Below are 27,050 nucleotides of genomic sequence, written 5' to 3' on the forward strand. Positions count from 1 at the left end.
TATGTCCATCAAGTTCAACCAGGGAATTAAGGGGTAGGGGTGTGGCGCGATATTGGGGAAGGGATGAGATTTTATATTTCTTCATAAGCATTAATCTTATTTTGTCAATTAGGAACATTCAGCACCCACCCGCTATCAAGGCAGCTGCCTATCATGTCATGCCCTACCTGCACAGGTGTGCTGGCTACTCAAATGATCCAATTAAGGAGGCCATTTAGTCAGCAGCAGCAGAAGTCCTGTGCCTGGACGCTCCAACAGCGGCCAGACACAAGCAGAAGCAGAAGCAGCAGAAGCAGCAGCACCACCACCTTTTGTTTTTTGGCTGCAGCAGCAGCAAGGCCCACAGGGCTGGCTAGCTGGCTAGCCAGCAAGCAGGTAGCAATGAAAGTAGGAATCTTTCTTTTTAACCCTGTAAGGGGGTGGTGCACTGTACCCAAAGATACTGCCATATCGGGTCAATGCATAGGGCGACGGAAGCAAGCTTCGAAATCGGCCCCCGTTCTCAAAAATCCATTTAATATATGGTCCCCAGATAGGGGACGTATCAGATATTAAACTGATAAGAACAGATACAACACTTGATCTTAGCCAAAAGGCCGAGAAGCGATAACCGTGAAAGGGGCGGGCCCAACAAGGTGCCCTTCATGGGCACTATCACTGCTTGCTGTCAGGGAGGCTGCCAGACAATTTTCCATGCACACTCTGGGCTGGGGGGCAGTCAACCACCAGTACACACAGCAGAACCTAAACCCATACCATTATTGCTAAGCAGCAAGACAGGGGCCCATTGCACTCCCACGGGGCCTTTTTAAATGCAATCCATAACCCGGATTTGCCAGGAACCCTTCTTACTCCTCCTACTTGCATGTGACACTGGGCTTAGGATCTGCATAGGAAACACACACACAAGCACACACCTACCTTTGTTGCCTGCAGATGCCTCCTTGGCTGTCCCCAAACGGTATCAAACCAACACCCACGGGAAGCTGTAAGCATAGAGGACATGCCTGCACCCCATTGGACTTACCTGTGTGGGTTAAACCCGGGTTATTTGACAACCTATGGCGGTGATGGTTCTGCTCAGGCAGAGCAGTGCTGATGCTCCTCATAAAGCTGTCGCTGCTGTGAAGGTTCTAGGTGACATCACAAATCCCTATGGTTAACAAAGCTGGGTTGTTGTTGTTTACACTCTGCAAGGCCTGTGGAAGTGAGTGACATCATAGCACTGTAGTTCTGAGGGTTCTAGATGGATGCAACAATCTCCTGTTGCTTCTATGAAGGCCATAATAGACGACATCACCAAACAGCTCCATAGTCACATACACAGCAAAGGAGAGATGTTGTTTACACCTAGTGATGTCAGTGGTATTGAGTGACATCACAGCACAGTGCTAAGGCTCCTGGGCCTGGACACAGCAGCGGCTGCAATATCTCAACGGAGAATACGTTTATATATATGTGTGTGTGTGCGCGTATATATATATATATATATATATATATATATATATATATATATATATTTCTCCGCCGAAATCACTTTTAAACCCATTTCCACCTTTTTTTCCCTTCTCTTCCTCTTACTTTTTTTTCACGTTTTTTTACGTTTTTCTCCTTTTCGCCTCTTTTCTGGGCGTATTATTCTTCTTTTTCTTCTTTTTTTTCGTCTAATGCATACCCCATCAGTGCAGCAATGCTTATTCAATACCGCCAGCAGATGGAGACACTGGGGGATAATTTTCTAAGGATTTATACTGATTTTTCCTGTCTGAATTTGTCGCACAGAAAGTTGCAGGCCAAATATGTGTGACATTTCTGTGACTTTAGCTTCTAGAGCATTTTTACAACATTATACATAGGTGCTGAATACATAAAAAGCGACTGTTCAGCGACAGACAAGTCGCATCGGCTGAAAGTAGGCCAGAATGTCAGTCCATGTTGGAGCAGGTTTAGATACAGTCTAAAGTATAGATCTCAAAGTCTGTGCACAGAATTTAGCAAGGGCCTCGCACCTTCTGATGCATCAGGTAGGTGCACAATAGCATAGCCTAACCCTCTGTACTTTGGTCTATATTGATGCGGGACATAGACAGCCAGCTGATGACCAATCCATTAGTGCAATGGATGGCTGGAAGCATTTGTCTTTGCCTTTGCAATACCACAGAAGCAATGCATGGTCAATGTACAGCAATGACACACCTGTGTGAACAGCCAGGAGACCCCCCCCCCCCCCCCATGTTATGTTACATAGTTACATAGTTAGTACGGTCGAAAAAAGACATATGTCCATCAAGTTCAACCAGGGAATTAAGGGGTAGGGGTGTGGCGCGATATTGGGGAAGGGATGAGATTTTATATTTCTTCATAAGCATTAATCTTATTTTGTCAATTAGGAACATTCAGCACCCACCCGCTATCAAGGCAGCTGCCTATCATGTCATGCCCTACCTGCACAGGTGTGCTGGCTACTCAAATGATCCAATTAAGGAGGCCATTTAGTCAGCAGCAGCAGAAGTCCTGTGCCTGGACGCTCCAACAGCGGCCAGACACAAGCAGAAGCAGAAGCAGCAGAAGCAGCAGCAGCACCACCTTTTGTTTTTTGGCTGCAGCAGCAGCAAGGCCCACAGGGCTGGCTAGCTGGCTAGCCAGCAAGCAGGTAGCAATGAAAGTAGGAATCTTTCTTTTTAACCCTGTAAGGGGGTGGTGCACTGTACCCGAAGATACTGCCATATCGGGTCAATGCATAGGGCGACGGAAGCAAGCTTCGAAATCGGCCCCCGTTCTCAAAAATCCATTTAATATATGGTCCCCAGATAGGGGGACGTATCAGATATTAAACTGATAAGAACAGATTTTTTGATTGAAAGAGCTTTATTTTCCGTTCAGTCATTACAAGTCGTACAATAAATTACAGTCACACAAAGCATGATAGTACAATACACAGCGAAGGTTCCCTAAGCTATACATCGCACACCATGCTACTCTAACATTCAGCTCAATCCTGCAATAGAAAAGCACAAGAGATCAAACAAAAACCAAATAATACAATCTGTGATCGGGGTAGGGGTGTGGGCGACTATGTGGGGGTAGGGAGGGGGCAGATCACAGGGCCAAACTGTTGGGCTGTATCTTCAGGGAGACATGGGAGAAGGAGAGGGGTCTTCACTCCTCTTCTTCCTCATCAACGGCCGAGCTGTCCAAGATGGAATAGTCTCTAAGCAGGTTCTTGATGAACCTGCGGCAGTCCCGGACGGACATGTTTTCCCTGTTGATCACGAGGCGGTTCCTGGCAAGCCACACTGCGTCCTTAAAACAGTTCATAAGGCGCCAGGCCTCCTGGATGGCCTCCACGTCGTGGGTCCCAGGGAACAGGCCGTAAAGCACCGAATGGTACGATAGGCAGCTCCTGGGCACTGAGTCTCTGAGTTCCTGTTCTAGGGCGTCCAACAGACCCTGTGCAAAGGGGCACTGCCAAAACACGTGGAAAGATGTTTCCTGCACGTAGGGGCAACGGGGGCAGTACCGGGTCTTGCACAGGTTGCGGGCATGCATGAATGACCTGAGAGAGAGACCTCCCATGACGGCCATCCACGACAAGTCCTTGTGTCCATTGGTAAGCCGCTTTGAGGCCACATTGTTCCAAACTGTCTCTGCAGTGGCTGCGGGGAGTCCCGGAACCAGCTCGGTCGAGTCCTTAGCTCGGATGAGCTTGTGGATTGTCTTTGGCTTCCATAGGTCTGGTTTCAGTCCTTCCAGCTGGTGCTCCCTCACAAACCGGACAACATCCCCATAGAACCAGGGAGTGTTCCAGTTGTAAGGGATGGAGCTGTCCCACTTGTCCCAGCCCAGCTGTCTCCAGAGGGGCATGAGAAGCAAGCGAGACATGGACCTGCCCGCTGAGCCAGTCTTTTCTACAAGAGTCCGCTGCACCGTGACACATGCAAAGGAGGCCCTCAGCAGAGCGGGGATGTCGGGTATTCCCTTCCCACCCTTGCGGGGTTCCTTGTACATCACGGTCCTCTTGACTCTGTCCATTTTGCCCCAGACGAAGCCAAACACTGTCCGGGTGATGGCCTTGCAAACGGTGGTATGGGGAGGCCAGGCCTGTGCGGTATATTGGAGCACAGGCAAAACTTCACTCCGCAGGACAAGTGCCTTGCCTTCCATCGTGAGCTTTCTGGAGCTCCACAGTCCGATCTTCGAGTTTATCCTTCCTAGTCGGTCTTGCCAAGACTTAAGGGCCGCTCCTTCCTTCCCGAACCAGACTCCAAGAATTTGAATGAAGTCCGGCTTAATAGTAAAGGGGAAGGGGGCGGAAGAAGCCAGGTGCCATTCCCCGAAGAGCATGGCCTCCGACTTCCCGCAGTTGACTTTTGCCCCCGAAGCTCTGCCGAAGTCCTCGCAGGTCTGGACGAGTGCAGTCACCGAACGCTGGTCAGCGCAGAAGACGGTCACGTCGTCCATGTAGAGCGAGCACTTGACCTCGTGGCGATCTGGTCCTGGTGCGGTGATCCCTCTGATCTCTCCATTCTGCCGGATAGTCTCAGCGAAGAGCTCTATAACACAAACAAAAAGGAGAGGTGAAAGAGGGCAGCCTTGTCTAACCCCTGAAAGAATAGGAAAGGGGTCAGTCTTCCAGCCGTTCACCAACACCGTGCTGTAAATGTCAAAATACATAACGTTAACAAAAGAGCAAAACATCTTCCCCAGACCCAGCCTGCGCAAAACCTTGTCCATGAATGCGTGGGAGACACGGTCGAACGCCTTCTCCTGATCTAAGCTGACCAGGGCGGCGCGGCCCCCGCGGTCCTGGATGTAATGGACCGTGTCTCTCACAAGGGCAAGGCTGTCGGCAATCCTGCGGCCAGGAATGCTGCAGGTCTGGTCCGGATGGACGATCTGCCCCATGACAGGTTTCAGCCTGTTGGCCAGCACCTTGGCGAGGATCTTGTAGTCCACGTTCAGGAGAGAGATGGGGCGCCAGTTTTTCAGGTCACATCTCTCCCCCTTCCGCTTATACAAGATCGTGATCATCCCTTCCCTCAACGACGGAGGCATTCTGCCCCCCACCACCATCTCCTCGTACACCTCCAACAGGTCCGGACAGATCAGGTCACCCAGCGCTACGTAGAGCTCGGCCGGGAGACCGTCACTGCCCGGGGTCTTGCCGGGCTTAAAGGATTTAGCGGCAGAGAGCAGCTCCCCCACCGTCAAGGGATCGTCCATAGCCGCCGCACCTGCGGGATCAACAACGTTAGTGACACCTGACAGGAACCTCTCGGCGGCTTCGGGGTCGGATGACTTGGGGGCGTAGAGGTTGCTGTAGAAGTCGTGGACGACCCCCATCACTTCCTCCTTGCCGCTCCTCATGTGTCCGGTCTCATCTCGTAGCTCAGTCAGGGGCGTGTGGCCGGCATGGAGCTTCCTGAAAAAGAAAGAGTTACATTTCTCACCCTTCTCCAGGTTCTCCACCTTGGAACGAAAGACGATTCGCTTGGATTCCTCCTCAAAGTGCCTTTTCAAGCTCTTTTTGGTCTCCTCCAGCTCCTCCCTGACGTCCCAGCCACACTGGAGCAGGTCCTGCAGGGACCGCAGCTCGCGCTGCAGTTTCCTCAAGTCCCACTTCTTCGCACACGCCTGTTGTCTGCCTTTTGCCTGAAAGAAACAACGGAATTCGACTTTAACATATTCCCACCAATCGCTGATGCACTTGAACAGACATTTGTCATTTCGCCATACAAGGTAAGCATCCCTAAGTTCCTCCATGACCTCCCTCTGCTCCAACAGGGCACAATTCAACTTCCAGGAGCCCGGGCCAGGTGGGAATCCATGGCCCAGAGTCCCCCGGAATCGAATGGCCCTGTGGTCAGAGAAGAAGCAGGGGACCATAGAGTACGACACCTTTCTGACTGCTCTCGAAGTGAAGATGAAGTCTATCCGAGAACGGAGCGAGCCATCGGGGCGGCTCCACGTATAGTTTACGGAGCCGTTCCCGATGGACCCGACAACGTCCTGCAAGGATGCCTCCGTCACCATCTCAATCAGCAGTTTAGACGTCACGTCCAGGTTGGCGGATGTGCCAGAACTGCGCCCGTCCACCTCAATGGGGCAGTTGAAGTCACCACCCAACACTACTGCTCTAGTGGTGGCGAGTTCAGCCCGCAGGGCCTGGAGAACCTCCAGTCGGACATCCCTCTCAGGGGAGGCATACACGTTGATGAGCCGCACGGGCTCACCCGCCCAGGAACCGTCTGCGACAAGAAGTCTGCCACAGACGAGCTCCCGGACGGAATCAAGTGCAAAGTTACCTCCCCTGATCAGGATGGCCACCCCCGCAGACCTATTGTCGCCCCCACCAGACCAGTAGGAAGGGCCGTGAGGCCACTGCCTGGCCAGATGGTTGTAAGACCTAGAAGCAGACAAAGCACATTCCTGCAACATGTAAACATCACACCTCTGGGAATCTAAGAACGTAAGAACAGTCTGAAATCTAAACCAAGCTCTAATACTCCTCACATTAATGCAGAAGATGTTGAGATCAGCCATGGGAATAAAAAGAGAGGTTAGTTCTGATACTAGTTACCAGTCTGGTCGGACGGGTCCTCTTCTCTGGCGCCTGTCGGCTCCTGTGGCTTCTCGTAGCGCCCTTCCAAGAACTCGTCGTAGACCGTGTTGGACGGAGTGTCCAGGATTTTCTTAACCTCTGGGTCCTGCAGCAGCTCCTCCATAGATTGAGCTTGGACTGGCTCTGCTTGGACCTGCTCCACTTGGGCCTGCTCCATCACCTCCTCTCCTTCTGAAGCCTCAAGGCTCTCGCAGACCTGCTCCATCTCCTCCTCCTCATCTGAAGCTTGAGGGGTTTCGCAGGTCTCGATTATCTTTCTTTTGTGGGACTCTTCTGATACGTTGTCCCTTCCTTTCCTCTTCCTCTGTATGGTACCTGGGGGAGGAAGCACAGGAAAGTCCTCCGAAGGGCGGGCACCAGCAGCTGGAGGGGGGTTAGGTGCTGCTGGGCCAGGAGAAAAAGGAGGCTGGGTGGGGCGGGGGGCAGGAGAGAGTGCCCGGGCGGGGGAGGACGGGGCAGGGGTGGGCCGGGCAGGGGAGGACGGGGCAGGGGTGGGCCGGGCAGGGGAGGACGGGGCAGGGGTGGGCCGGGGTGGGGTACGGGGGGCAGGGGTGGGCCGGGGTGGGGTACGGGGGGCAGGGGTGGGGCGGGATGGGGCAGGAGGGGCGGGGGTGGGACGGGATGGGGCAGGAGGGGCAGGGGTGGGACGGGATGGGGCAGGAGGGGCATGGGTGGGACGGGATGGGGCAGGGGTGGGACGGGATGGGGCAGGGGTGGGACGGGATGGGGCAGGGGTGGGGCGGGATGGGGCAGGAGATGGGGCGGGAGGGGCAGGGGATGGGGCGGGAGGGGCAGGGGAGGGGGCTTTCGCCTTCTTACCCTCCTTGGTCGGCTTGGCCATCCGTGGTGTTGGCTCCGGAGCTGGGGCTGGCTTCGGTGCTCTCGCTGCCACAGATGCCCATGTTCTCTCCCTCTGGGGGCAGTCCTTGTAGCTGTGGGCTGCCAGTCCGCAGAGGTTGCAGGTCTTGCTCTTGGGGCAGTCCTTGGTCGTGTGACCTGTCACACGGCAATACCTGCAGGCATCCTCCGTACAGTCCTTGCCCTCGTGGCCCATCTTGCCACATCTCCTGCAGGTCTGCGGCATGTCCGGGTAGAAGATAAGTCCTGTGGAGTTGCCCAAGGAAAATGTCGTTGGCAGGTGCTGTAGTCCGTCTTGAGAAGCAGGGTTCTTGTTGAGTCTGACGACCACAGACCACTTGCAGGTCCAGTATCCGAGTGAGTTCAGGATGCGGGTGGGCTCCCTCACCACGGTGCAGAAGCGCTTCAGGAAGGTCGAGATGTCCGTGCCTGGGGTGTGTGGGTTCCGCATTGAGACCGTCACCCGCCTCTCCTCTCTTTGAATAAGGCAGTTGCCCACAAAGCGAGAGAAAGGGGATTCGGGACTCGCCGCTTTCACCACCTCCCAGTATCTTCTACAGGTCCCAATGGTGGCAAAGGTGATGTAGAAGATTCCCGAAAAGAAGGTTGCTATTCCCAGGGTGTCAGCCGTGGGGAAGCCTTGATCCGCCAGCATCTTCTTGCAGAACACGTCGTGGGACATGTCCGGCACCCTTCCGTCCACGGGCTTGAGCTTCAAGGCAACAGTCTGCCTCATCCAGGGCTCCAGGGTTGGAGCTTCCAGGTTAGGAATTCTGCCGCCCTTCTGCCTTGCCGTGGTGGAGATTGAAGCTTGCTGTGGTTGGGGCTGGACCTCCAGGCCTTGCCCTGCAGCCTCCTGGGTGGACTTGCTGGTTGAGGCCATGGCTTCTTCCAGCAGGCTCTTTTCCGCTTCCTTGCTTGCTTGTGGAGAGAGGCTTCGCAAAGTCTTCTTTCCCGGGTGGGAGGAGCTATGCAGATCCGGTCCCGGTGGGAGGAGCTATGCAAATCCTTCTCCAGAGGCAGCGAGTTTCTTCGAAAAGATTCTGCGCCGCCTTCCTCTTCGCCGCTGTTCCGGAATTCACCGCCGATTCCCTTCTTCCAGGTTCTTCGTCGGCTTCTTCCGGAGCTGCAGTCTTCAAGATCTTCTCCTTCTTCAGATGTTCCGAGGCAGGCAGGAGACGATCTTCAGGTGGTATGCTCTAGAGAAATGCGGTTCTAATAAGAACGAAAAGTACTGCAATCGTACTACGCAAAAATCTCTACCACAATGCTTGGAGTTCTTCAGACCGTAGCGATCATGGTATCTCCCCTGCCAGGTAAGTATACTGATAAGAACAGATTTTTTTGATTGAAAGAGCTTTATTTTCCGTTCAGTCATTACAAGTCGTACAATAAATTACAGTCACACAAAGCATGATAGTACAATACACAGCAAAGGTTCCCTAAGCTATACATCGCACACCATGCTACTCTAACATTCAGCTCAATCCTGCAATAGAAAAGCACAAGAGATCAAACAAAAACCAAATAATACAATCTGTGATCGGGGTAGGGGTGTGGGCGACTATGTGGGGGTAGGGAGGGGGCGGATCACAGGGCCAAACTGTTGGGCTGTATCTTCAGGGAGACATGGGAGAAGGAGAGGGGTCTTCACTCCTCTTCTTCCTCATCAACGGCCGAGCTGTCCAAGATGGAATAGTCTCTAAGCAGGTTCTTGATGAACCTGCGGCAGTCCCGGACGGACATGTTTTCCCTGTTGATCACGAGGCGGTTCCTGGAGAGCCACACTGCGTCCTTAAAACAGTTCATAAGGCGCCAGGCCTCCTGGATGGCCTCCACGTCGTGGGTCCCAGGGAACAGGCCGTAAAGCACCGAATGGTACGATAGGCAGCTCCTGGGCACTGAGTCTCTGAGTTCCTGTTCTAGGGCGTCCAACAGACCCTGTGCAAAGGGGCACTGCCAAAACACGTGGAAAGATGTTTCCTCCACGTAGGGGCAACGGGGGCAGTACCGGGTCTTGCACAGGTTGCGGGCATGCATGAATGACCTGAGAGAGAGACCTCCCATGACGGCCATCCACGACAAGTCCTTGTGTCCATTGGTAAGCCGCTTTGAGGCCACATTGTTCCAAACTGTCTCTGCAGTGGCTGCGGGGAGTCCCGGAACCAGCTCGGTCGAGTCCTTAGCTCGGATGAGCTTGTGGATTGTCTTTGGCTTCCATAGGTCTGGTTTCAGTCCTTCCAGCTGGTGCTCCCTCACAAACCGGACAACATCCCCATAGAACCAGGGAGTGTTCCAGTTGTAAGGGATGGAGCTGTCCCACTTGTCCCAGCCCAGCTGTCTCCAGAGGGGCATGAGAAGCAAGCGAGACATGGACCTGCCCGCTGAGCCAGTCTTTTCTACAAGAGTCCGCTGCACCGTGACACATGCAAAGGAGGCCCTCAGCAGAGCGGGGATGTCGGGTATTCCCTTCCCACCCTTGCGGGGTTCCTTGTACATCACGGTCCTCTTGACTCTGTCCATTTTGCCCCAGACGAAGCCAAATACTGTCCGGGTGATGGCCTTGCAAACGGTGGTATGGGGAGGCCAGGCCTGTGCGGTATATTGGAGCACAGGCAAAACTTCACTCCGCAGGACAAGTGCCTTGCCTTCCATCGTGAGCTTTCTGGAGCTCCACAGTCCGATCTTTGAGTTTATCCTTCCTAGTCGGTCTTGCCAAGACTTAAGGGCCGCTCCTTCCTTCCCGAACCAGACTCCAAGAATTTGAATGAAGTCCGGCTTAATAGTAAAGGGGAAGGGGGCGGAAGAAGCCAGGTGCCACTCCCCGAAGAGCATGGCCTCCGACTTCCCGCAGTTGACTTTTGCCCCCGAAGCTCTGCCGAAGTCCTCGCAGGTCTGGACGAGTGCAGTCACCGAACGCTGGTCAGCGCAGAAGACGGTCACGTCGTCCATGTAGAGCGAGCACTTGACCTCGTGGCGATCTGGTCCTGGTGCGGTGATCCCTCTGATCTCTCCACTCTGCCGGATAGTCTCAGCGAAGAGCTCTATAACACAAACAAAAAGGAGAGGTGAAAGAGGGCAGCCTTGTCTAACCCCTGAAAGAATGGAAAAGGGGTCAGTCTTCCAGCCGTTCACCAACACCGTGCTGTAAATGTCAAAATACATAACGTTAACAAAAGAGCAAAACATCTTCCCCAGACCCAGCCTGCGCAAAACCCTGTCCATGAATGCGTGGGAGACACGGTCGAACGCCTTCTCCTGATCTAAGCTGACCAGGGCGGCGCGGCCCCCGCGGTCCTGGATGTAATGGACCGTGTCTCTCACAAGGGCAAGGCTGTCGGCAATCCTGCGGCCAGGAATGCTGCAGGTCTGGTCCGGATGGACGATCTGCCCCATGACAGGTTTCAGCCTGTTGGCCAGCACCTTGGCGAGGATCTTGTAGTCCACGTTCAGGAGAGAGATGGGACGCCAGTTTTTCAGGTCACATCTCTCCCCCTTCCGCTTATACAAGATCGTGATCATCCCTTCCCTCAACGACGGAGGCATTCTGCCCCCCACCACCATCTCCTCGTACACCTCCAACAGGTCCGGACAGGTCAGGTCACCCAGCGCTACGTAGAGCTCGGCCGGGAGACCGTCACTGCCCGGGGTCCTGCCGGGCTTAAAGGATTTAGCGGCAGAGAGCAGCTCCCCCACCGTCAAGGGATCGTCCATAGCCGCCGCACCTGCGGGATCAACAACGTTAGTGACACCTGACAGGAACCTCTCGGCGGCTTCGGGGTCGGATGACTTGGGGGCGTAGAGGTTGCTGTAGAAGTCGTGGACGACCCCCATCACTTCCTCCTTGCCGCTCCTCATGTGTCCGGTCTCATCTCGTAGCTCAGTCAGGGGCGTGTGGCCGGCATGGAGCTTCCTGAAAAAGAAAGAGTTACATTTCTCACCCTTCTCCAGGTTCTCCACCTTGGAACGAAAGACGATTCGCTTGGATTCCTCCTCAAAGTGCCTTTTCAAGCTCTTTTTGGTCTCCTCCAGCTCCTCCCTGACGTCCCAGCCACACTGGAGCAGGTCCTGCAGGGACCGCAGCTCGCGCTGCAGTTTCCTCAAGTCCCACTTCTTCGCACACGCCTGTTGTCTGCCTTTTGCCTGAAAGAAACAACGGAATTCGACTTTAACATATTCCCACCAGTCGCTGATGCACTTGAACAGACATTTGTCATTTCGCCATACAAGGTACGCATCCCTAAGTTCCTCCATGACCTCCCTCTGCTCCAACAGGGCACAATTCAACTTCCAGGAGCCTGGGCCAGGTGGGAATCCATGGCCCAGAGTCCCCCGGAATCGAATGGCCCTGTGGTCAGAGAAGAAGCAGGGGACCATAGAGTACGACACCTTTCTGACTGCTCTCGAAGTGAAGATGAAGTCTATCCGAGAACGGAGCGAGCCATCGGGGCGGCTCCACGTATAGTTTACGGAGCCGTTCCCGATGGACCCGACAACGTCCTGCAAGGATGCCTCCGTCACCATCTCAATCAGCAGTTTAGACGTCACGTCCAGGTTGGCGGATGTGCCAGAACTGCGCCCGTCCACCTCAATGGGGCAGTTGAAGTCACCACCCAACACTACTGCCCTAGTGGTGGCGAGTTCAGCCCGCAGGGCCTGGAGAACCTCCAGTCGGACATCCCTCTCAGGGGAGGCGTACACGTTGATGAGCCGCACGGGCTCACCCGCCCAGGAACCGTCTGCGACAAGAAGTCTGCCACAGACGAGCTCCCGGACGGAATCAAGTGCAAAGTTACCTCCCCTGATCAGGATGGCCACCCCCGCAGACCTATTGTCGCCCCCACCAGACCAGTAGGAAGGGCCGTGAGGCCACTGCCTGGCCAGATGGTTGTAAGACCTAGAAGCAGACAAAGCACATTCCTGCAACATGTAAACATCACACCTCTGGGAATCTAAGAACGTAAGAACAGTCTGGAATCTAAACCAAGCTCTAATACTCCTCACATTAATGCAGAAGATGTTGAGATCAGCCATGGGAGTAAAAAAAAGAGGTTAGTTCTGATACTAGTTACCAGTCTGGTCGGACGGGTCCTCTTCTCTGGCGCCTGTCGGCTCGTGTGGCTTCTCGTAGCGCCCTTCCAAGAACTCGTCGTAGACCGTGTTGGACGGAGTGTCCAGGATTTTCTTAACCTCTGGGTCCTGCAGCAGCTCCTCCATAGATTGAGCTTGGACTGGCTCTGCTTGGACCTGCTCCACTTGGGCCTGCTCCATCACCTCCTCTCCTTCTGAAGCCTCAGGGCTCTCGCAGACCTGCTCCATCTCCTCCTCCTCATCTGAAGCTTGAGGGGTTTCGCAGGTCTCGATTATCTTTCTTTTGTGGGACTCTTCTGATACGTTGTCCCTTCCTTTCCTCTTCCTCTGTATGGTACCTGGGGGAGGAAGCACAGGAAAGTCCTCCGAAGGGCGGGCACCAGCAGCTGGAGGGGGGTTAGGTGCTGCTGGGCCAGGAGAGAAAGGAGGCTGGGTGGGGCGGGGGGCAGGAGAGAGTGCCCGGGCAGGGGAGGACGGGGCAGGGGTGGGCCGGGCAGGGGAGGACGGGGCAGGGGTGGGCCGGGCAGGGGAGGACGGGGCAGGGGTGGGCCGGGGTGGGGTACGGGGGGCAGGGGTGGGCCGGGGTGGGGTACGGGGGGCAGGGGTGGGGCGGGATGGGGCAGGAGGGGTGGGGGTGGGACGGGATGGGGCAGGAGGGGCAGGGGTGGGACGGGATGGGGCAGGAGGGGCAGGGGTGGGACGGGATGGGGCAGGGGTGGGACGGGATGGGGCAGGGGTGGGGCGGGATGGGGCAGGAGATGGGGCGGGAGGGGCAGGGGATGGGGCGGGAGGTGCAGGGGAGGGGCGGGACGGGGCAGGGGTGGTGGCTTTCGCCTTCTTACCCTCCTTGGTCGGCTTGGCCATCCGTGGTGTTGGCTCCGGAGCTGGGGCTGGCTTCGGTGCTCTCGCTGCCACAGATGCCCATGTTCTCTCCCTCTGGGGGCAGTCCTTGTAGCTGTGGGCTGCCAGTCCGCAGAGGTTGCAGGTCTTGCTCTTGGGGCAGTCCTTGGTCGTGTGACCTGTCACACGGCAATACCTGCAGGCATCCTCCGTACAGTCCTTGCCCTCGTGGCCCATCTTGCCACATCTCCTGCAGGTCTGCGGCATGTCCGGGTAGAAGATAAGTCCTGTGGAGTTGCCCAAGGAAAATGTCGTTGGCAGGTGCTGTAGTCCGTCTGGAGAAGCAGGGTTCTTGTTGAGTCTGACGACCACAGACCACTTGCAGGTCCAGTATCCGAGTGAGTTCAGGATGCGGGTGGGCTCCCTCACCACGGTGCAGAAGCGCTTCAGGAAGGTCGAGATGTCCGTGCCTGGGGTGTGTGGGTTCCGCATTGAGACCGTCACCCGCCTCTCCTCTCTTTGAATAAGGCAGTTGCCCACAAAGCGAGAGAAAGGGGATTCGGGACTCGCCGCTTTCACCACCTCCCAGTATCTTCTACAGGTCCCAATGGTGGCAAAGGTGATGTAGAAGATTCCCGAAAAGAAGGTTGCTATTCCCAGGGTGTCAGCCGTGGGGAAGCCTTGATCCGCCAGCATCTTCTTGCAGAACACGTCGTGGGACATGTCCGGCACCCTTCCGTCCACGGGCTTGAGCTTCAAGGCAACAGTCTGCCTCATCCAGGGCTCCAGGGTTGGAGCTTCCAGGTTAGGAATTCTGCCGCCCTTCTGCCTTGCCGTGGTGGAGGTTGAAGCTTGCTGTGGTTGGGGCTGGACCTCCAGGCCTTGCCCTGCAGCCTCCTGGGTGGACTTGCTGGTTGAGGCCATGGCTTCTTCCAGCAGGCTCTTTTCCGCTTCCTTGCTTGCTTGTGGAGAGAGGCTTCGCAAAGTCTTCTTTCCCGGGTGGGAGGAGCTATGCAGATCCGGTCCCGGTGGGAGGAGCTATGCAAATCCTTCTCCAGAGGCAGCGAGTTTCTTCGAAAAGATTCTGCGCCGCCTTCCTCTTCGCCGCTGTTCCGGAATTCACCGCCGATTCCCTTCTTCCAGGTTCTTCGTCGGCTTCTTCCGGAGCTGCAGTCTTCAAGATCTTCTCCTTCTTCAGATGTTCCGAGGCAGGCAGGAGACGATCTTCAGGTGGTATGCTCTAGAGAAATGCGGTTCTAATAAGAACGAAAAGTACTGCAATCGTACTACGCAAAATCTCTACCACAATGCTTGGAGTTCTTCAGACCGTAGCGATCATGGTATCTCCCCTGCCAGGTAAGTATACTGATAAGAACAGATACTACACTTGATCTTAGCCAAAAGGCCGAGAAGCGATAACCGTGAAAGGGGCGGGCCCAACAAGGTGCCCTTCATGGGCACTATCACTGCTTGCTGTCAGGGAGGCTGCCAGACAATTTTCCATGCACACTCTGGGCTGGGGGGCAGTCAACCACCAGTACACACAGCAGAACCTAAACCCATACCATTATTGCTAAGCAGCAAGACAGGGGCCCATTGCACTCCCACGGGGCCTTTTTAAATGCAATCCATAACCCGGATTTGCCAGGAACCCTTCTTACTCCTCCTACTTGCATGTGACACTGGGCTTAGGATCTGCATAGGAAACACACACACAAGCACACACCTACCTTTGTTGCCTGCAGATGCCTCCTTGGCTGTCCCCAAACGGTATCAAACCAACACCCACGGGAAGCTGTAAGCATAGAGGACATGCCTGCACCCCATTGGACTTACCTGTGTGGGTTAAACCCGGGTTATTTGACAACCTATGGCGGTGATGGTTCTGCTCAGGCAGAGCAGTGCTGATGCTCCTCATAAAGCTGTCGCTGCTGTGAAGGTTCTAGGTGACATCACAAATCCCTATGGTTACATACACAACAAAGCTGGGTTGTTGTTGTTTACACTCTGCAAGGCCTGTGGAAGTGAGTGACATCATAGCACTGTAGTTCTGAGGGTTCTAGATGGATGCAACAATCTCCTGTTGCTTCTATGAAGGCCATAATAGACGACATCACCAAACAGCTCCATAGTCACATACACAGCAAAGGAGAGATGTTGTTTACACCTAGTGATGTCAGTGGTATTGAGTGACATCACAGCACAGTGCTAAGGCTCCTGGGCCTGGACACAGCAGCGGCTGCAATATCTCAACGGAGAATACGTTTATATATATGTGTGTGTGTGCGCGTATATATATATATATATATATATATATATATTTCTCCGCCGAAATCACTTTTAAACCCATTTCCACCTTTTTTTCCCTTCTCTTCCTCTTACTTTTTTTTCACGTTTTTTTACGTTTTTCTCCTTTTCGCCTCTTTTCTGGGCGTATTATTCTTCTTTTTCTTCTTTTTTTTCGTCTAATGCATACCCCATCAGTGCAGCAATGCTTATTCAATACCGCCAGCAGATGGAGACACTGGGGGATAATTTTCTAAGGATTTATACTGATTTTTCCTGTCTGAATTTGTCGCACAGAAAGTTGCAGGCCAAATATGTGTGACATTTCTGTGACTTTAGCTTCTAGAGCATTTTTACAACATTATACATAGGTGCTGAATACATAAAAAGCGACTGTTCAGCGACAGACAAGTCGCATCGGCTGAAAGTAGGCCAGAATGTCAGTCCATGTTGGAGCAGGTTTAGATACAGTCTAAAGTATAGATCTCAAAGTCTGTGCACAGAATTTAGCAAGGGCCTCGCACCTTCTGATGCATCAGGTAGGTGCACAATAGCATAGCCTAACCCTCTGTACTTTGGTCTATATTGATGCGGGACATAGACAGCCAGCTGATGACCAATCCATTAGTGCAATGGATGGCTGGAAGCATTTGTCTTTGCCTTTGCAATACCACAGAAGCAATGCTTGGTCAATGTACAGCAATGACACACCTGTGTGAACAGCCAGGAGACCCCCCCCCCCCCCCATGTTATGTTACATAGTTACATAGTTAGTACGGTCGAAAAAAGACATATGTCCATCAAGTTCAACCAGGGAATTAAGGGGTAGGGGTGTGGCGCGATATTGGGGAAGGGATGAGATTTTATATTTCTTCATAAGCATTAATCTTATTTTGTCAATTAGGAACATTCAGCACCCACCCGCTATCAAGGCAGCTGCCTATCATGTCATACCCTACCTGCACAGGTGTGCTGGCTACTCAAATGATCCAATTAAGGAGGCCATTTAGTCAGCAGCAGCAGAAGTCCTGTGCCTGGACGCTCCAACAGCGGCCAGACACAAGCAGAAGCAGAAGCAGCAGAAGCAGCAGCAGCACCACCTTTTGTTTTTTGGCTGCAGCAGCAGCAAGGCCCACAGGGCTGGCTAGCTGGCTAGCCAGCAAGCAGGTAGCAATGAAAGTAGGAATCTTTCTTTTTAACCCTGTAAGGGGGTGGTGCACTGTACCCGAAGATACTGCCATATCGGGTCAATGCATAGGGCGACGGAAGCAAGCTTCGAAATCGGCCCCCGTTCTCAAAAATCCATTTAATATATGGTCCCCAGATAGGGGACGTATCAGATATTAAACTGATAAGAACAGATACTACACTTGATCTTAGCCAAAAGGCCGAGAAGCGATAACCGTGAAAGGGGCGGGCCCAACAAGGTGCCCTTCATGGGCACTATCACTGCTTGCTGTCAGGGAGGCTGCCAGACAATTTTCCATGCACACTCTGGGCTGGGGGGCAGTCAACCACCAGTACACACAGCAGAACCTAAACCCATACCATTATTGCTAAGCAGCAAGACAGGGGCCCATTGCACTCCCACGGGGCCTTTTTAAATGCAATCCATAACCCGGATTTGCCAGGAACCCTTCTTACTCCTCCTACTTGCATGTGACACTGGGCTTAGGATCTGCATAGGAAACACACACACAAGCACACACCTACCTTTGTTGCCTGCAGATGCCTCCTTGGCTGTCCCCAAACGGTATCAAACCAACACCCACGGGAAGCTGTAAGCATAGAGGACATGCCTGCACCCCATTGGACTTACCTGTGTGGGTTAAACCCGGGTTATTTGACAACCTATGGCGGTGATGGTTCTGCTCAGGCAGAGCAGTGCTGATGCTCCTCATAAAGCTGTCGCTGCTGTGAAGGTTCTATGTGACATCACAAATCCCTATGGTTACATACACAACAAAGCTGGGTTGTTGTTGTTTACACTCTGCAAGGCCTGTGGAAGTGAGTGACATCATAGCACTGTAGTTCTGAGGGTTCTAGATGGATGCAACAATCTCCTGTTGCTTCTATGAAGGCCATAATAGACGACATCACCAAACAGCTCCATAGTCACATACACAGCAAAGGAGAGATGTTGTTTACACCTAGTGATGTCAGTGGTATTGAGTGACATCACAGCACAGTGCTAAGGCTCCTGGGCCTGGACACAGCAGCGGCTGCAATATCTCAACGGAGAATACGTTTATATATATGTGTGTGTGTGCGCGTATATACATATATATATATATATATATATATTTCTCCGCCGAAATCACTTTTAAACCCATTTCCACCTTTTTTTCCCTTCTCTTCCTCTTACTTTTTTTTCACGTTTTTTTACGTTTTTCTCCTTTTCGCCTCTTTTCTGGGCGTATTATTCTTCTTTTTCTTCTTTTTTTTCGTCTAATGCATACCCCATCAGTGCAGCAATGCTTATTCAATACCGCCAGCAGATGGAGACACTGGGGGATAATTTTCTAAGGATTTATACTGATTTTTCCTGTCTGAATTTGTCGCACAGAAAGTTGCAGGCCAAATATGTGTGACATTTCTGCGACTTTAGCTTCTAGAGCATTTTTACAACATTATACATAGGTGCTGAATACATAAAAAGCGACTGTTCAGCGACAGACAAGTCGCATCGGCTGAAAGTAGGCCAGAATGTCAGTCCATGTTGGAGCAGGTTTAGATACAGTCTAAAGCATAGATCTCAAAGTCTGTGCACAGAATTTAGCAAGGGCCTCGCACCTTCTGATGCATCAGGTAGGTGCACAATAGCATAGCCTAACCCTCTGTACTTTGGTCTATATTGATGCGGGACATAGACAGCCAGCTGATGACCAATCCATTAGTGCAATGGATGGCTGGAAGCATTTGTCTTTGCCTTTGCAATACCACAGAAGCAATGCATGGTCAATGTACAGCAATGACACACCTGTGTGAACAGCCAGGAGACCCCCCCCCCCCCATGTTATGTTACATAGTTACATAGTTAGTACGGTCGAAAAAAGACATATGTCCATCAAGTTCAACCAGGGAATTAAGGGGTAGGGGTGTGGCGCGATATTGGGGAAGGGATGAGATTTTATATTTCTTCATAAGCATTAATCTTATTTTGTCAATTAGGAACATTCAGCACCCACCCGCTATCAAGGCAGCTGCCTATCATGTCATGCCCTACCTGCACAGGTGTGCTGGCTACTCAAATGATCCAATTAAGGAGGCCATTTAGTCAGCAGCAGCAGAAGTCCTGTGCCTGGACGCTCCAACAGCGGCCAGACACAAGCAGAAGCAGAAGCAGCAGAAGCAGCAGCAGCACCACCTTTTGTTTTTTGGCTGCAGCAGCAGCAAGGCCCACAGGGCTGGCTAGCTGGCTAGCCAGCAAGCAGGTAGCAATGAAAGTAGGAATCTTTCTTTTTAACCCTGTAAGGGGGTGGTGCACTGTACCCGAAGATACTGCCATATCGGGTCAATGCATAGGGCGACGGAAGCAAGCTTCGAAATCGGCCCCCGTTCTCAAAAATCCATTTAATATATGGTCCCCAGATAGGGGACGTATCAGATATTAAACTGATAAGAACAGATACTACACTTGATCTTAGCCAAAAGGCCGAGAAGCGATAACCGTGAAAGGGGCGGGCCCAACAAGGTGCCCTTCATGGGCACTATCACTGCTTGCTGTCAGGGAGGCTGCCAGACAATTTTCCATGCACACTCTGGGCTGGGGGGCAGTCAACCACCAGTACACACAGCAGAACCTAAACCCATACCATTATTGCTAAGCAGCAAGACAGGGGCCCATTGCACTCCCACGGGGCCTTTTTAAATGCAATCCATAACCCGGATTTGCCAGGAACCCTTCTTACTCCTCCTACTTGCATGTGACACTGGGCTTAGGATCTGCATAGGAAACACACACACAAGCACACACCTACCTTTGTTGCCTGCAGATGCCTCCTTGGCTGTCCCCAAACGGTATCAAACCAACACCCACGGGAAGCTGTAAGCATAGAGGACATGCCTGCACCCCATTGGACTTACCTGTGTGGGTTAAACCCGGGTTATTTGACAACCTATGGCGGTGATGGTTCTGCTCAGGCAGAGCAGTGCTGATGCTCCTCATAAAGCTGTCGCTGCTGTGAAGGTTCTAGGTGACATCACAAATCCCTTTGGTTACATACACAACAAAGCTGGGTTGTTGTTGTTTACACTCTGCAAGGCCTGTGGAAGTGAGTGACATCATAGCACTGTAGTTCTGAGGGTTCTAGATGGATGCAACAATCTCCTGTTGCTTCTATGAAGGCCATAATAGACGACATCACCAAACAGCTCCATAGTCACATACACAGCAAAGGAGAGATGTTGTTTACACCTAGTGATGTCAGTGGTATTGAGTGACATCACAGCACAGTGCTAAGGCTCCTGGGCCTGGACACAGCAGCGGCTGCAATATCTCAACGGAGAATACGTTTATATATATGTGTGTGTGTGCGCGTATATATATATATATATATATATATATATATATATATATATTTCTCCGCCGAAATCACTTTTAAACCCATTTCCACCTTTTTTTCCCTTCTCTTCCTCTTACTTTTTTTTCACGTTTTTTTACGTTTTTCTCCTTTTCGCCTCTTTTCTGGGCGTATTATTCTTCTTTTTCTTCTTTTTTTTCGTCTAATGCATACCCCATCAGTGCAGCAATGCTTATTCAATACCGCCAGCAGATGGAGACACTGGGGGATAATTTTCTAAGGATTTATACTGATTTTTCCTGTCTGAATTTGTCGCACAGAAAGTTGCAGGCCAAATATGTGTGACATTTCTGCGACTTTAGCTTCTAGAGCATTTTTACAACATTATACATAGGTGCTGAATACATAAAAAGCGACTGTTCAGCGACAGACAAGTCGCATCGGCTGAAAGTAGGCCAGAATGTCAGTCCATGTTGGAGCAGGTTTAGATACAGTCTAAAGTATAGATCTCAAAGTCTGTGCACAGAATTTAGCAAGGGCCTCGCACCTTCTGATGCATCAGGTAGGTGCACAATAGCATAGCCTAACCCTCTGTACTTTGGTCTATATTGATGCGGGACATAGACAGCCAGCTGATGACCAATCCATTAGTGCAATGGATGGCTGGAAGCATTTGTCTTTGCCTTTGCAATACCACAGAAGCAATGCATGGTCAATGTACAGCAATGACACACCTGTGTGAACAGCCAGGAGACCCCCCCCCCCCATGTTATGTTACATAGTTACATAGTTAGTACGGTCGAAAAAAGACATATGTCCATCAAGTTCAACCAGGGAATTAAGGGGTAGGGGTGTGGCGCGATATTGGGGAAGGGATGAGATTTTATATTTCTTCATAAGCATTAATCTTATTTTGTCAATTAGGAACATTCAGCACCCACCCGCTATCAAGGCAGCTGCCTATCATGTCATGCCCTACCTGCACAGGTGTGCTGGCTACTCAAATGATCCAATTAAGGAGGCCATTTAGTCAGCAGCAGCAGAAGTCCTGTGCCTGGACGCTCCAACAGCGGCCAGACACAAGCAGAAGCAGAAGCAGCAGAAGCAGCAGCAGCACCACCTTTTGTTTTTTGGCTGCAGCAGCAGCAAGGCCCACAGGGCTGGCTAGCTGGCTAGCCAGCAAGCAGGTAGCAATGAAAGTAGGAATCTTTCTTTTTAACCCTGTAAGGGGGTGGTGCACTGTACCCGAAGATACTGCCATATCGGGTCAATGCATAGGGCGACGGAAGCAAGCTTCGAAATCGGCCCCCGTTCTCAAAAATCCATTTAATATATGGTCCCCAGATAGGGGACGTATCAGATATTAAACTGATAAGAACAGATTTTTTTTTTTTTAACTTGGCTACCCCTGAGGGGTATCTTTTTATTTCGAATTCATAACATTTTACAAAGTGCATTACGATTTATAAATATAATTTTTTTTCAATAAAAACAAATTTTGATAATAAAATCACATATAACAATAAAAGTTCACATAAATACAATCATAATACACTTAAAATGGGCACTTGGTGGCTTTACAAAAGGGCGTTCCATTCATTAAAATACCATTTTCTAGCTAATAAAGGATAATATTTCTTGTCTAATAAAAAGTACTGGTACATATCACTAAAACAAAGAACTAAAACATCATTCACAGATAAAATCTCATGTTTAAAAAGTAAAATGTTTCTGGCATTCCATAGAGCTGCTTTAACACAGTTTATGATCTTCCATGCCATTGTCTCTTGAGTCCGTATTGGGCATTCCAGACATCCATAAAAAACAGCTGCAGAGTTTAAGTCCTTTATTTCTGTTATCTTCTTCACCAGAGGGAGTATTTTAGTCCATATCCTTTTTGCATAAAAACAAGTCCAGAAAAGGTGGTACACGGTCTCGGGTTCCTGGCAGCCCTCCCTCGGGCATACTGCAGTGTTGGCCATCCTTCTTCGGTGCTGGAATGCCCGGCATGGAAGACACTCGTGTATGCAGCTCCAGGCCAGATCTTTCTGTGAATTAAAAAGATAAATCATATTTGCCATCTTCCATATTTTCCTGCATTTCTCTTCATTAAAATTATTCACAGGGGCAATAAAACCACTTTCTTTAATATATTTTAACATTTTTTTGCTATTAGTTACTTCATTAATACTTTTTCCGTTAAAGTTGTACAAGTTGAAAATTTTCTCTAAAATCTTGTATTGTTGGGGAAGATTAAAAGCATAAGGACAGCTTAAAACAGTTTTAAACCACCCATTCCTCCTCATAAAAAAACCTGTATTAAAACGGATAAAATATGACCAGTAACTATCCTTAAAAAGTGTGCTAACACACATGCTAAAAAACTTGGTAAAAAGGAACGCCCTGATGTCGGGGAAGTCCTTTCCACCCATACCTTTTGGCATCATGACGATCTCTCTTCTCAATTTTTCACTCTTGGAGCTCCATAAAAAGGTAAAACATGCTTTAATAATTTTATTTAAAATCATTTCGGGGGGTGGAAAGACCATGCCAAGATACAATAAAATGGGTAAAATCACCATCTTTGTAACTAAAACCTTCCCCTCCATCGTTAGCTTTCTCATGTTCCACATACAAATTTTTGTGTTTATTTTTTGAGCCACCAAGTCCCAGCTATTAAAACCATTGTTTGACTCACTGAAGGAGACCCCTAAAATCTGCACAGACTCAGACACAGGAATGGGTAAATCCCTTAAAAACAGTCCTCCTATATTTAAAACACTGCTTTTATTAAAATTTACCTTAAAACCGGAGGCACAACAAAAAAATTCAACTTGCTTTAGGGCTTTTTGAAGCGATGGGGTGTCCCTTCCAAGCACTGCCACATCGTCCATGTACCCCACTACTTTAGCCTCTAGTCCCCCTCCTCCCGGCAGGGGGACCCCTCTTATTTGCTTATCTCTCCTCAAGGTGCATAGTAGAGGCTCAAGCGCACATATGAAAAGTAGTGGGGACAAAGGACACCCCTGCTTCACTCCGGAATTTAAAATCACATCCTGTGTCTTAAAACCGTTAACTAAAATCTTGCTTGTGCAGTTTTTATAAAAGGCCTTAAGAGACAATAAAAAGCCTTCAGGTATACCCATTTTCTCTAAAACCTTAAAAAGATAAAAATGTGACACTCTGTCAAAAGCCTTCTCGAAGTCTAAGGATAAAATGGCTAGTTTTCCGTTTCTAGACTTTGTGTCACTAATCACATCTTTTAAAAGGTTAAGATTTTCCCATATGCTCCTCCCAGGCACCCCACAGACCTGATTTGAATGGATTATTTTCTCTATTACACTTTTTAATCTATTTGCGCACAGTTTTGCCATCACTTTGTAGTCACAGTTGAGGAGGGTGATTGGTCTCCAGTTCTTTAGATCTGACCGGTCTCCCTTTTTGAACAGCAGGGAGACATCACCCTTCCTCCATGAACCTGGGAGGGCTTTTGTTTTAAATACTTCTGTAAAAAGGGAAAAAAGGTCATCTTTTAAAACACCATAAAAAATGACATAAAACTCAATGGGTATACCGTCAGGACCAGGCACCTTACCGGATTTAAAACTCCTGATCGTCTCTAAAACCTCCTGTTCCGAGATCTCCCTCTGTAAAAGAGACTGGGACACAGGGTCTAAAACATTGGTAATCTCCTTCAATGAGTCATTCATAAAATCAATATCAATATTTTTTGTATTAAAAAGATCCGCATAAAATGAATGTACCCTTTTTAAAATACCCTGTACATCTTTTTCTCCTTGTATATTATCAATTAAAACCTTTTTATCCGTTACTTTCTTAAAAAAGTACCTGGAGCAGGTCTCGTTCTCTTCAAGGTGCTTTATTTTGGATCTGAAAATTATCTCTTTTCCCTTCTGCTCCAGGCACTGTTTTATTTCTTTTTTTAAGTCAGTAATTTCTCTATAAACCTCTATACCATTGTCTCTGAATTTGTACAGGGTTTGCAGACGGGTATTTAGAAGGGAGTAAAACTCACGCTTCTCTTTAGCTCTAGAGATCCCTACTCTAATAAAAAACTCTTTTATTTTTATTTTCATTTTCTCCCACCATATACTGATGGGAGTGTTAGGATCTCTTACCCGTCTGCAGTCCTTGTAGAAGTTGATAAAATCGGATAAAACCTGCGGATCTTCTAAAAGGGATACATTCATCTTCCAGGCATTCCTCCCAGTCTTTTTTCTAAAATCACTCTTCACCTTAAAAGATAAAAGTTTGTGATCAGAAAAAACATTGGTTAAAACATCACACTTAAAAGGCAGTACTTGATAAGAACAGAAGATAAAATCGATCCTGGAGCTGCAGTTTGCGTTGCTCCAGGTCACACCGTCTCTTTCTGGTAAAATACTATTGCATTTCTTAAAAACATCAGTAAGTCTAAAATCAATAATCATATTTTTTAACATAGAAGATGTTTTATCATAGTTTCTACTTACTGAATTGGTAAAACGGTGCTCCCCCCTTAAAATACAATTAAAATCACCTGCTAAAATAAGAGGTTCAGAATCATTGATAAAAAGGGGTAAAATCTCTAACATCCGTGCTCTATCATTTTTATTGGGTGAACCATAAAAATTTAAAAACTGCCATTTAATACCATCAATAAAAGCTTTAACCAATAAAATTCTGCCTGGTAAAATCTCATGAATAAAATCAATAAAAGCATTTCCTTTAAAAAGTATGGCGACCCCTGCTGATCTGGATTCGTTAGATCCAGACCAGACTGATGGACCGTGTACCCAATCTTTTTTATACTTTTCATAATTTAAACTATGCGGGATGCCGCACTCCTGCAGGAAAACCACAGAAGCAGCAAAAATAGACAAGTAGTTAAAAAGGGCAACCCGTTTCGCTCGTGAACTTATACTTCTTACATTCATAGACAATCCGGACAACTCAGCCATTGGAGATGTAAAAAAAAGGGAGGCTCAGATAACAAACTAAAAACCAGATTGCGCACTGGAGCTCTCGTTACCCCCCACCTCTGACTCTACCGTACACATAGAGGAAGCCGGAGAGGAACCACCATCGCTCGAGCAGCCCCCCTCTTCCAAGACCACAGGTGTATAGACGGAGTACATTGGTAAGAACAGCTTCTGGGCTCCATTCTCTTTTTCGGCGTCCACCTCTTGCCCCTCCATAGGGGTCGGGTGCGTACTTAGGTCCGTTTCCGGGACCTCGGAGATGGTCACCCCTGAAACCTCCTCCTGGCTGGGAGGAGGAGGGGTATCCACCGCTGGGACCTGTGGAGGAGCTTCACTTGGAGCCCCCGTCACGACAGGAACTTCCATCTGCTCCTCCTGGACCACCTCCGAGTCCGGACGCCCTTTGGAGCCCCTTCGTCTTTTCACCTTTGCTACTCCGTCCGGGTTTTCACACTCAGGGGGACCCCGAGCAGGAGGACCTTCCGGGGTGGAATCGGGCACCTCTCGCTCTTCCACCTTCTCTGAGGTATCTGCCCGATCCCCTCTCGCATTTCTCTTCCCCGGCCTCCTCTCATTTGGGGTCCCCCTTTCCACCTGTGCCTCTTTCTCCTGGGGTTCTTTTGGGGGGGCGTGGTCTCCATCTCACAGCTTACCTCTTCTTGTGGGGGGTGCTCCTCCTCTCTGGCTTTTCCCCAGGCTGGTCTCCGGACGTCTCTCTTGGGTTGCCCTTGCTGTTCTGTGGTTTTTTTTGGTCTGTGGGGACAGAAAGCATACACGTGACCAAAGTGACGGCAAAAATTACATCTCAAACCCTTATCACATTTTTCTGTTTCATGTTGCATGCTTCCACATTTCTTACAGGAACTTTCACAATTTTCCTTTATGTGCCCATAACGTTGGCACCTTCTGCAGAAGTTTGGCATTCCCGCAAAAAAGAGGTCGCCACACACATTGTTTAATTTAAAACGAGCAGGCGGTAATAGTATCCCCCCTGGGAGGGTGGGGTCTTTGTTGCACGTGACTTGATATCGCCATTTTGAGGTCCAGACACCACAGTCGTTCATGATTTTTCCTCTGAACTCCACCTTTTTAAAGTAGGCTGCCAGGAACCCATCGATCTCTCTCTGATTTACAAAAGGGGAGTACATCTTCACGACAATCAACTTGGTTTCATCTAGGACGTGCTCGACAATTTGGATACCCTTAAGCCTCGGATCATCCTGCTTTGGAATTTTCATTACTGCATCTAAGAATACGCCTTCCCCTATGAAAGTGCAGTCGTAGATCCTCCGCTTAGGGTAATCCTGGATGGCCAAAATCTCTCGCTTACGAACATTAAGAATCTTGTCGAGCACGTCCTCTATCACGAACCTCATGCCACGTGCATCCGCCGCATCACCTGTGAGAATGACCCGCACAGTGTGTTTAATCCGGGCATAAGCCGGTACCGAACCAGGATCTAGATCTTCATCCATGGTTCATTCGTGTTTTGGTCTGGTTCTCTCCGCTCCAACCAACCAGCCAATTCGCTCAAACCTCTCTCCACCCAAAGGCTTTGAGAGGCGATCGCAACCCGTTACCCTGGGACTAAGCCCTCTCCCCAATAGCAACAAGTGGGTGAAGCCCAGGCAATAAACCTGGGCGATCCCACAAGGCCGAGGAGAGGGGTACCCGAGTACCTTCTGACCAGATCTCCTGTATTACTACACTTGATCTTAGCCAAAAGGCCGAGAAGCGATAACCGTGAAAGGGGCGGGCCCAACAAGGTGCCCTTCATGGGCACTATCACTGCTTGCTGTCAGGGAGGCTGCCAGACAATTTTCCATGCACACTCTGGGCTGGGGGGCA

General features: G+C 50.2%; 4 non-coding genes and 3 pseudogenes across 4 annotated transcripts; all 7 read right to left on the reverse strand.

Annotated features, from left to right (window-relative positions):
* Positions 1-417: 417 nt before the first annotated feature.
* LOC130302185 (U2 spliceosomal RNA) lies at positions 418-608 on the reverse strand. Its single transcript, XR_008852485.1, has one exon. It is a non-coding gene; the product is annotated as a U2 spliceosomal RNA (small nuclear RNA).
* Positions 609-2,695: 2,087 nt separating this feature from the next.
* LOC130302189 (U2 spliceosomal RNA) lies at positions 2,696-2,870 on the reverse strand (annotated as a pseudogene).
* An 11,789-nt stretch (positions 2,871-14,659) lies between these two features.
* LOC130302194 (U2 spliceosomal RNA) lies at positions 14,660-14,828 on the reverse strand (annotated as a pseudogene).
* Positions 14,829-16,906: 2,078 nt separating this feature from the next.
* Positions 16,907-17,097, reverse strand: LOC130302159 (U2 spliceosomal RNA). The gene has a single exon (XR_008852459.1). It is a non-coding gene; the product is annotated as a U2 spliceosomal RNA (small nuclear RNA).
* Positions 17,098-19,173: 2,076 nt separating this feature from the next.
* Positions 19,174-19,364, reverse strand: LOC130302171 (U2 spliceosomal RNA). The gene has a single exon (XR_008852471.1). It is a non-coding gene; the product is annotated as a U2 spliceosomal RNA (small nuclear RNA).
* Positions 19,365-21,449: 2,085 nt separating this feature from the next.
* LOC130302191 (U2 spliceosomal RNA) lies at positions 21,450-21,639 on the reverse strand. The gene has a single exon (XR_008852490.1). It is a non-coding gene; the product is annotated as a U2 spliceosomal RNA (small nuclear RNA).
* Positions 21,640-26,808: 5,169 nt separating this feature from the next.
* On the reverse strand, positions 26,809-26,941 carry LOC130302200 (U2 spliceosomal RNA; annotated as a pseudogene).
* Between the last annotated feature and the right edge of the window lie 109 nt (positions 26,942-27,050).

The sequence above is a fragment of the Hyla sarda genome, unplaced genomic scaffold (genome assembly GCF_029499605.1).
Source record: "Hyla sarda isolate aHylSar1 unplaced genomic scaffold, aHylSar1.hap1 scaffold_1154, whole genome shotgun sequence".
In the NCBI taxonomy this organism is placed as follows: domain Eukaryota; kingdom Metazoa; phylum Chordata; class Amphibia; order Anura; family Hylidae; genus Hyla; species Hyla sarda.